The sequence below is a fragment of the Triticum urartu genome, chromosome 5, assembly GCF_003073215.2.
Source record: "Triticum urartu cultivar G1812 chromosome 5, Tu2.1, whole genome shotgun sequence".
NCBI classification, from domain to species: Eukaryota; Viridiplantae; Streptophyta; class Magnoliopsida; order Poales; family Poaceae; genus Triticum; species Triticum urartu.
This window is the reverse complement of record NC_053026.1, coordinates 17,822,309-17,832,199: the sequence shown is the minus strand read 5'-3', so window position 1 is coordinate 17,832,199 and position 9,891 is coordinate 17,822,309. Positions and strand designations below refer to the sequence as shown.

The window sequence follows — 9,891 nt, the reverse complement described above, 5'->3', positions numbered from 1 at the left end:
ACCCTTGGAATGACACGGATATAACCTTTAATGCCGGCGATGAACCAAAATACAGGACAGTCCGAGCACCGGCCGCTTTAGTCATTAGTTCCATCATGGACGGCTTTCAACCCACCAAGGTCCTCAAGGACAGTGGCAGCTGACTAAACTTCATCTATGAGGATACACTCCACAAAATGGAAATAGACAGGAGCCGCATCAAGCAAAGCAGCACGACCTTCCGAGGAATCATTCCCAGTTGGGAGGCGTGGTGTGCGGGAAAAATCACACTTGACGTGGTATTCGGCACGCCGGAGAATTATCGGTCTGAACAAATCACCTTCCAAGTGTCTCCTTTCAGCAGCGGATACCACGCCTGTTGGGGTAGGATCCTTTTACACGCTTCCAAGCTATACCTCATTACGGGTATATGAAGCTCAAAATGCCCAAACCAAATGGCATAATCACTCTTGTCAGTGATCCGGACATAGCACTCCGCGCCGAAAACAAAACCACATCCCTGGCCCTTGAGGCATTATCTGAAGCCCTCGCGGCCGAAGAATTAACCGCATTGCGCTCCACGGTGGATAGGGACGATATGATCTTAGAAAAACGACCCAAATCCACCTCCTTCAAACCGATAGAAGAAATAGTCAAATTCCAGGTCCACCCAACCCCAAGAAGAAAACATCTATTGGAGCACAACTAGACCCAATGGTCGTTTCCGCACTAAGGGATTTCCTTCGCGAAAACTGGGATATATTCGCCTGGCACCCTTCTAACATGCCTGGAATCCCACGTGAGCTAGCCGAACATAGCCTTAATATCTTAAAGGTATACAAACAAATCAAACAATCACTGCGGAGCTTTTCCGAGCCCAAACGCCAAGCAATGGGTGAGGAGCTGGCCAGGATAATTGAGGCCGGATTCATCAGAGAAATAAAACATTTGGACTGGCTGGGAAACCTAGTGATGGTACCAAAGATGGACAAATCCTGCTGTTTGTGCGTCGATTTTAAAGACCTCAATAAGGCTTGCCCTAAGGATCCCTTCCCCCTCCCCCGCATTGATCAAATCATCGATGCTACCGCAGGACACGACTCACTATGCTTCCTTGATGCATATTCCGGATACCATCAAATCAGAATGAAGTAGTCGGATCAAGCTGCGACAGCATTCATTACACAATATGGGCCATTCTGCTTCAACACCATGCCCTTCGGGCTCAAGAACGCCGGTGCCACATACCAACGCATGATTCAAACATGCCTGGAGAAATAGATTGGTAAGACAGTTGAAGCTTATGTGGATGACGTCGTCATCAAAACTAGGTGCATTGAAACACTAATAGACGATTTATGTCTCACATTTGATAACCTCCATGTGTATGACATTAAGATCAATCCGGAAAAGTGTGTTTTTTCGGCGTCCCCGCTGGAAAACAGCTGGGCTTCATCGTTTCCAACAAAGGAATGGAAGCAAATCTAGCCAAAATCCGACCTCTGTCACAATTGGCTACGCCAACAGACCTTAAACAAGTCCAAAAGCTCGCGGGTTGCGTTGCAGCTCTAAGCCGCTTTATCACCAGATTGGGAGAAAAGGCACTGCCACTCTATCGCCTTCTACGGTGAAGCGATCACTTCGAGTGGATGGACGCGTCAACAGCCGGATTGGAGGAAATAAAAACCCTTCTTGCGAGCAACCCAGTCCTGGCCGCGCCAAACGTCGGTGAACCGATGTTATTGTACATATCGCCAACACATCAGGTGGTGAGCGCCGTGTTCGTCGTTGAATGAGAACAGATACAAATTCCCGCTTCAGAAGCCAGTATACTACGTATCCACTGTCCTTACACCATGCAAATCCTGGTACCCCCATTATCAAAAGTTAGCATATGCATTCTTCATGGCATCCCGAAAGCTCTGTCACTACTTCCAGGACTGTTCGATCATGGTGGCTTCCGAAGTACCACTCAATGACATTATAAACAACCGCAATGCCACGGGCCGGATTGCCAAATGGGCCATTGAGCTCCTTCTATTTGATATTACATACAACCACATCGAGCTATGAAATCCCATGTATTGGCTGACTTCGTCGCCGAATGGACAGAGGCCGAACTCCCCAAAGAGTACGACACATATTCCAATTGGGTTATGTGTTTCGATGGCTCCAAAATGCTGGCAGGGCTAGGGGCGGGCGTCGTTTTAACGTCACGTACCAGAGACGTCGTTCAATACGTACTCCAAATACTCTACACATGAAGGAAATATGCCCTAGAGGCAATAATAAAGTTATTATTTATTTCCTTATATCATGATAAATGTTTATTATTCATGCTAGAATTGTATTAACCGGAAACATAATACATGTGTGAATACATAGACAAACAAAGTGTCACTAGTATGCCTCTACTTGGCTAGCTCGTTAATCAAAGATGGTTATGTTTCCTAACCATGAACAATGAGTTGTTATTTGATTAACGAGGTCACATCATTAGTTGAATGATCTGATTGACATGACCCATTCCATTAGCTTAGCACCCGATCGTTTAGTATGTTGCTACTGCTTTCTTCATGACTTATACATGTTCCTATGACTATGAGATTATGCAACTCCCGTTTGCCGGAGGAACACTTTGGGTGCTACCAAACGTCACAACGTAACTGAGTGATTATAAAGGAGCATTGCGGGTGTCTCCAAAGGTAGATGTTGGGTTGGCGTATTTCGAGATTAGGATTTGTCACTCCGATTGTCGGAGAGGTATCTCTGGGCCCTCTCGGTAATACACATCACATAAGCCTTGCAAGCATTACAACTAATATGGTAGTTGTGAGATGATGTATTACGGAATGAGTAAAGAGAGTTGCCGGTAACGAGATTGAACTAGGTATTGGATACCGACGATCGAATCTCGGGCAAGTAACATACCGATGACAAAGGGAACAACGTATGTTGTTATGCGGCCTGACTGACAAAGGGAAATCAGAATCAAACGAGCTTTTACCCTTTTGTTCCACACAAGATTTCTGTTCTGGTTGAGCTCATCTTAGGACACCTGCGTTATCTTTTAACATATGTGCCGCCCAGCCAAACTCCCCACCCGACAATGTCTTCCGCCCAGATCGGCCCGGTAAAGCCGGGCCTTGGAGCCAAAAGGAGGGGACATGCTCCCACTTGTCCTACACCTCTCAAGTCATTCCACAAAGTCGGACTAGAGTCAATCTCAATAGGGTCTTCTTTCCCCGCTGATTCCGCCAAGCCCATTCCCTTGGCTGTGGTTTCGGTGGATAGTAGACAGGGACAGTGGGAATCTCGTTAATCCATTCATGCGCATCACTAATTAGATGACGAGGCATTTGGCTACCTTAAGAGAGCCATAGTTACTCCCGTCGTTTACCCGCACTTGGTTGAATTTCTTCACTTTGACATTCAGAGCACTGGGCAGAAATCACATTGCGTCGGCATCCGCGAGGACCATCGCAATGCTTTGTTTCAATTAAATAGTCAGATTCCCCTTGTCCGTACTAGTTCTGAGTCGACTGTTTCATGCTCGGGGAAAGCCCCCAAAGGGGCGATTCCCAGTCCGTCCCCCGGCCGGCACGCGGCGACCCGCTCTCGGCGCGTGTCGGGGATATACCCCAAGGCGTAAGCCGGTCGGAAGTATAACCCGGTCGGACTTGGCGGTTTACTTGAGACCCGGCTGAGACTTGATGATTCACTGGCGACCCATTTGGACTTGGCGGTTTACGGTTCATTGGTAATCCAGTAGGCGGGTAAGAGGAGCAACAAGACCCGATGGCTCAACAGGCGGTTCATGAAGGCCGGTTCATACTATGGTGGGCCGGTTTAAGAGGAAAGGCATGACGAATATTTACCTTACAAGGAGTTAAGACCACATCGCCCTGAGCCGCCACTCAGATGTCACGGCAGATGTCCTTAGTGTGAGGACTTAGTCGCGAGGCCAATGCATCTATGTTGTAGCTTGAGAGGGGTTGAGCGGAATCGAAAGACGCAATACAAGACAAGGGTTTAGACAGCTTCGGGCCTGGGAAACATCATCCTGTAATAACCCTACATGTTGTTTGTGGCTAGATCTCATTATGATCATGAGGGAGTCGTCGGTAAGCCGGCTCTTTGTGTCTACCCCTAGAGATTATTTTCTTCTTCTTGTCGCTTGTAGCTAGTCCTCTTTGGGGAGCCCTGCCCTCCTTATATTTGTTGAAGGGATGGGTTACAGGTGGAGTCCTATTAGGATTAGGACTAGTCTATCTCTAATACAAACCGGATACAAGTCCTGGTCTTAACTCCTTTAAGGTAAATATTCGTCATGCCTTTCCTCTTAAACCGGCCCAGCATAGTATGAACCGGCCTTCATGAACCGCCCATTGGGCCACTGGGTCTTGTCGCTCCTCTGACCCGCCTACCGGATTACCAATGAATCGTAAACCACCAGGTCCAAACAGGTCGCCAGTGAATCGTCAAGTCTCAACCGGGTCTCAAGTAAACCGCCAAGTCCGGCCGGGTTATACTTCCGACCGGCTTACGCCGTGGGGTATATCCTCGAAACCGCGTGAGCAGCTCGAGCAATCCGCCGACAGCCGACGGGTTCGGGGCCGGGACCCCCGAGCCCAGTCCTTAGAGCATATCATTTTCCCGAAGTTACGGATCTGTTTTGCCGACTTCCCTTGCCTACATTGTTCAAGTGGCCAGACGTTGTTCACCTTGGAGACCTGATGCGGTTATGAGTACAACCGCGCGTGGACGGTACTCGGTCCTCTGGATTTTCATGGCCCGCCGGGGGCGCACCGGACACCGCGCGACGTGCGGTGCTCTTCCGGCCACTGGACCCTACCTCCGGCTGAACCGTTTCCAGGGTTGACAGGCCGTTAAGCAGAAAAGACAACTCTTCCAGAGGCCCCCGCCGGCGTCTCCGGACTTCCTAACGCCGTCAACCGCCACATCCCGGCTCGGGAAATCTTAACCCAATTCCCTTTCGGGGGATGCGCGTGATCACGCTATCTGCCGAGGTTACCCCGTCACGTAGGATCGGCTTACCCATATGCAAGTGCCATTCACATGGAACCTTTCTCCTCTTCGGCCTTCAAAGTTCTCATTTGAATATTTGCTACTACCACCAAGATCTACACCGATGGCTGCTCCGCCCGGGCTCGCGCCTCGGGTTTTGCAGCGGCCGCCGCGCCCTCCTACTCATCAGGGCATGGCGCTCGCCCAGATGGCCGGGTGTGGGACGCGTGCTTCAGCGCCATCCATTTTCCGGGCTAGTTGATTCGACAGGTGAGTTGTTACGCACTCGTTAGCGGATTTCGACTTCCATGATCACCGTCCTGCTGTCTTAATCGACCAACACCCTTTCTGGATTCTAGGTTAGCGCGCAGTTGGGCACCATAACCCGGCTTCCGGTTCATCCTGCATCGCCAGTTCTGCTTACCAAAAATGGCCCACTTGGAGCACCCGATTCCGTGGCACGGCTCACCAAAGCAGCCGCGCGATGCTACCTATTTAAAGTTTGAGAATAGGTCGAGGACGTTGTGTCCCCAATGCCTCTAATCATTGGCTTTACCTGATAGAACTCGTAATGGGCTCCCGCTATCCTGAGGGAAACTTCGGAGGGAACCAGCTACTAGATGGTTCGATTAGTCTTTCGCCCCTATACCCAAGTCAGACGAACAATTTGCACATCAGTATCGCTTCGAGCCTCCTCCAGAGATTCCTCTGGCTTCACCCCGCTCAGGCATAGTTCACCATCTTTCGGGTCCCGACAGGCGTGCTCCAACTCGAACCCTTCACAGGAGATCAGGGTCAGCCAGCGGTGCGGCCAGTGAGGGCCTCCCGCTCGTCAGCTTCATTGCGCATCCCAGGTTTCAGAACCCATTGACTCGCACGCATGTCAGACTCCTTGGTCTGTGTTTCAAGACGGGTAAGATGGGGAGCCCGCAGGCCGTTGCAGCGAAGTGCCCCGAGGGACACTCCTTTCGGCGCGCGGGTACCGGCCGTCCGACGACGGCCACCGGGGGCACCTAGGGCTCCCTGGCTTTGGCCGCCGGCGCGGCCGACAACAGTCTACTCCCCGAGCTGAGCGGCGGACCAGCAAGAGCTGTTCCGCATATGGCCGGGGCGCATCGCCGGCCCCCATCCGCTTCCCTCCCGGCAATTTCAAGCACTCTTGGACTCTCTTTTCAATGTCCTTTTCATCTTTCCGTCGCGGTACTTGTTCACTATCGGTCTCTCTCCTGTATTTAGCATTGGACGGAGTCTACTGCCCGATTTGGGCTGCATTCCCAAACAACCCGACTCGTTGACGGCGCCTCGTGGGGCGACAGGGTCCGGGCCGGACGGGGCTCAAACCCTCCCAAACGCCCCTTTCCAGGGGACTTGGGCCCGGTTTGTCACTGAGGACGCCTCTCCAGACTACAATTCGGATGGCATAGCTGCCCGATTCTCAAGCTCGGCTGCTCCCGGTTCGCTCGCCGTTACTAGGGGAATCCTTGTAAGTTTCTTCTCCTCCACTTATTTATATGCTTAAACTCAGCGGGTAGTCCCGCCTGACCTGGGGTCGCAGTCGAAGCGACGTGCGCTTCGTTTGCTGGGTCGTTTTGAGGCCATCATGCCGGCTACGCTTCGGATGCACTGCATTGATAAAGCGAGGACGCCCACCATGCGCTATGTCCGGCGCGGTACGCCGGCAGCCCGATCTTCGGTCCACCTCCCCTTGCGAGACGAGGGATGAGATGCCGCATACTGATTCCCGATGAGGGGGTTGGGAGCGTGTTTTGGCGTGACGCCCAGGCAGGCGTGCCCCCGGCCGAGTGGCCTCGGGCGCAACTTGCGTTCAAAGACTCGATGGTTCGCGGGATTCTGCAATTCACACCATGTATCGCATTTTGCTACATACTTCATCGATGCGAGAGCTGAGATATCCGTTGCCGAGAGTCGTGTGGATTAAATAGCTTTGCAACACGAGGGATGACTAGCAAGCTAGCCATGCCCCCGGGTTAGGCACAGTTCTCCATGACGCCTTCGGTGCCGTGGGTTCTTTTACCCCGAGCCTCCACCCACTCCGAGGAGGAGAGGTGGTCGAGGCATTGGCCGAGGGACGGATAATGCCGTCGCCGAAGGATTGGATGACACGTGCGCGGTCTGTTTTGGTCAGGGTCATGGCAATGATCCTTCCGCAGGTTCACCTATGGAAACCTTGTTACGACTTCTCCTTCCTCTAAATGATAAGGTTCAATGGACTTCTCGCGACGTCGGGGGCGGCGAACCGCCCCCGTCTCCGCGATCAGAACACTTCACCGGGCCATTCAGTCGGTAGGAGCGACGGGCGGTGTGTACAAAGGGCAGGGACGTAGTCAACGCGAGCTGATGACTCGCGCTTACTAGGCATTCCTCGTTGAAGACCAACAATTGCAATGATCTATCCCCATCACGATGAAATTTCCCAAGATTACCCGGGCCTGTCGGCAAGGCTATATACTCGTTGAATACATCAGTGTAGCGCGCGTGCGGCCCAGAACATCTAAGGGCATCACAGACCTGTTATTGCCTCAAACTTCCGTCGCCTAAACGGCGATAGTCCCTGTAAGAAGCTAGCTGCGGAGGGATGGCTCCGCATAGCTAGTTAGTAGGCTCAGGTCTTGTTCATTAACGGAATTAACCAAACAAATCGCTCCACCAACTAAGAACGGACATGCACCACCACCCAGAGAATCAATAAAGATCTCTCAGTCTGTCAATCCTTGTTATGTTTGGAACTGGTAAGTTTCCCCGTGTTGAGTCAAATTAAGCCGCAGGCTCTACGCCCTGTGTAGCCCTTCTGTCAATTCCTTTAAGTTTCAGCCTTGCGACCATACTCCCCCTGTCATGGAATTGTCATGGCAGATGTCCTAGTGTGAGGACTTTAGTCGTGAGGCCAACGCTTCTATGCGGTAGCTTGAAGGGGTCGGTCGGAATCGAGAGTGCATGGCGTATCAACACAGAAGACAAGGATTTAGACAGCTTCGGGCCCCGGGAAACATCATCCAGTAACAACCCTACATGCTGTTTGTGGCTACCTCTCATTGTGATCATGAGGAAGTCGCCGTAAACCGGTCTCCCATTTAACCTTAACCCTTTAAGATTGTTTCTTCTTCCTTGTCCCTCTTTGGGGAGCCCTGCCCCTCCTTATATAAATTGAAGGGGTGGGTTACATGTAGAGTCCAACTCGGACTTTAGACTTAACTATTCTGGCTTCTCTTCATGGGCTTCTTAACATCTTGGGCTTCATAACGTCTCGGGCTTCATAACATCTCGGGCTTCATAACTCCTGGCAACCCAGTTACCACCGCCTGTCGGGAGTTAACTGGTGCCGGTTTAAGATGCTCTGCCTGTTTAAGAATGTTTGTTGAGTTATCATCTGACTTAACTCCTGTCTTAACTGTCAGCCGGTTTAACAACCGGCTGGTTTACCGTCTGGGTTAACTGTCTGTTTTACCTGTCTGTCGTAACTGTCAGTCGGTTTAACAACCTGCCGGTTTACCGTCTGACTTAACACCAACCGGTTTACCACCTGCCTTAACACCTGCCGGTTTACTAAGTCCCAGCCGGGTTATAACTCCGTCCGGATCATACCGCGGGGTATATCCCCAACATTAGCCCCCAGTTTAATTTGGATTTATCCAGGTTAAACTGATCCTGGTCATCCTTAAGTCCTTGTCACTTCCTTCTTCTGTAAAATCCAAGTCAATAGACAGTTTTAGAATCAATTTGCTGATATTGGTTTGTCACAAAGAAATATTGTGAAGAATAACTCCTTTGACTTCAGCTCCCAATGCTTTAACAAAAATATTGGCCTTTGAAATACTCATTTGATCTTCAGCCGGTTTAAGAATGTAGAACTTGCCAGTTTAAGAATGTGAAACATTACTGGTTTACCATTGCCAATATTGCCAGTTTAAGAATATTGATGGCACCGGATCAGAACTGTTTGTTAACATCAGTTTTGAAAATATACCTCTTATATGCCTATCACTTGTAGCCCCCAAGTCTTAAGAAGGTAGCATAGCAACATCTTAAGACTTGCTTCAATATGAATGTACAAGCTTGAAGAAATCCAGTTTGTTCAACTCAATCACCAGTCAGAACTGAGTATTCCACATATGTAGCCCCCAAGTGTCGGGTTGTCATGCTTGCAGCAACCTTGGACTTGAAATTGCCTTTATGCTTATAAAAACTTCAACCAGTGTAGCCCCAAGGGCTTGGTTATTATGCAATAATGACCAGAGACTTTGTAAATATGATCATGTAAACTTGAGCAGCAATGTGTAGCCCCCAAGGGCCGGCTCAATAAGATAATATTGAGCTGGGACTTGATATATTCTTCAATGAAAATAACATCATATGATGTAACCCTCATCATGGGGCTTGAACCTACGTCCACAAGGTTAAGAGCCTTGTGCTTTACCAACTGAGCAGTGGATCCTTCAATAATAGATGAAAATTTGTGTACCTTGAATTGTTGATAGGAGCAATTGGTAGCCCCCAAGGGCCGGCTCATTATGATATGATGAGTCGGGTCTTCAATAAGTGAGCAAACAATGACTTTGCATTAGCCCCAAAGTGTCATGGTGCATGTTTGCAGTGACATGAGACTTGTGTATTTGATGTAATCCCAACTTGAATAATGTAGCCCCCAAGTGCCGGGTCGTAAGCCTGCAGCGACTCGGGACTATTCCTTCAATTGTAGAATAAATCATATCCACTGATAATATGATAGTCATTGCGCTAAAGCGACTTTGAAAACCCTAATCATAATAGTAGCTATTGATAACCATAATAAAATCCAGCCGTGTTGGCTATTAAAATTTTTGAATAATATAACTTGGTTTGAAAACCGATTCCTGCCATATAAAC

The 9,891-nt window shown here is 49.8% G+C and overlaps 1 non-coding gene and 1 pseudogene across 1 annotated transcript; one reads left to right on the top strand and one right to left on the bottom strand.

Moving 5' to 3' along the window:
• Nucleotides 1–5,887: 5,887 nt before the first annotated feature.
• Nucleotides 5,888–6,625, top strand: LOC125507065 (annotated as a pseudogene).
• Nucleotides 6,626–6,779: 154 nt separating this feature from the next.
• On the bottom strand, nucleotides 6,780–6,935 carry LOC125511907. Its single transcript, XR_007285177.1, has one exon. It is a non-coding gene; the product is annotated as a 5.8S ribosomal RNA (ribosomal RNA).
• Between the last annotated feature and the right edge of the window lie 2,956 nt (nucleotides 6,936–9,891).